Genomic DNA, 1,143 nt, shown 5'->3' with positions numbered 1-1,143 from the left:
TTGATACCTTAGCACTTTTGCCACCAAGACCCATATAGTGATGCCTGCGTGCATACTGTGACACTGAGGTCATGACATAAAGTTAATGTTAGAATTGAGGTGCTGACTCAGGGTGCTCACTGCTGACTAGGGATGGTAGAAGTGTGCTTTGTAGAGAAGTCATAGGTATCTAAAGGCTACCACCATATACAAAACAACTATAATAGCCAAACCCCAATTTCTGCTCTATTCTCCTCTGAGGATTTTCATGCACTTGTTCCTGTCATAATTTTAAACCTTCCAGGCCCAAGGCGTGTAGCGTGGTCACCCATGTGAGAATCCAGTACCTTAACCACCATGCCACCTCCTGGTCCCTTCATGATATCTTTTACAGTATAGTAAAGAAAGCTTCCTTTAAAGTCTCAAAATATACATGGGAAATATGACCATGATACTTTACAGTAGTTCAAGAATATTATGTTCAAATCTAAATATATCAAGGATAAGCAAAAATTTGTACCCAAATAGCAAAGTGGGAATACTGGGATAAAAAATTACTAAGTAGTAACATTACAGGTAATAGAGATTTTGGCCAAATCCACTTGTATTGTTTATATAAAAGTTTGTAGATAGGTCTGGGAGAACTTGCAGAAGTCTGATTAAAACTTTATGTAGCACAAGCCCATAAGTAGAATAGTGGTTGAGGCTTTGTACTCTGATGTGGTCATGATTCTAGTTGCAAACCCAGAGGCTTGAATCTAACAATTTGTGTTTCACACAGTGACTGATTTCAGTCTGATTTTAGACCACCTAATGGGGAAATCATAAATTCCTCTGAACCTAGTCATGGGGGCATAGCGAACATTCACCAGACCACAGAAAGCAAAACCAGAGTAACTGCTTTATGCAGAGCTCATTACCTATCTACCTAGAGTGGGGTCTAACTCCTAACTCAGCATAGAGCTTAAGGCAGCTGCTTCATACACGGCTGACTACATGGTTGGAGTCTTGAATTGACTTGTTTGAAAAACATGAGAGGTGGGGGTATGCCTGAATGTCCAATAATCCCAAGAGCAGAATGGAATAGAAGGAATCATGACATGACCTTCTCCCCAGGGGATGAATTCTCTCTCTCTCTCTCTCTCTCTCTCTCTCTCTCTCTCT

Source organism: Tupaia chinensis, unplaced genomic scaffold (assembly GCF_000334495.1).
Source record: "Tupaia chinensis unplaced genomic scaffold, TupChi_1.0 Scaffold144559_1, whole genome shotgun sequence".
NCBI classification, from domain to species: Eukaryota; Metazoa; Chordata; class Mammalia; order Scandentia; family Tupaiidae; genus Tupaia; species Tupaia belangeri.
This window is presented reverse-complemented; position numbering follows the sequence as displayed.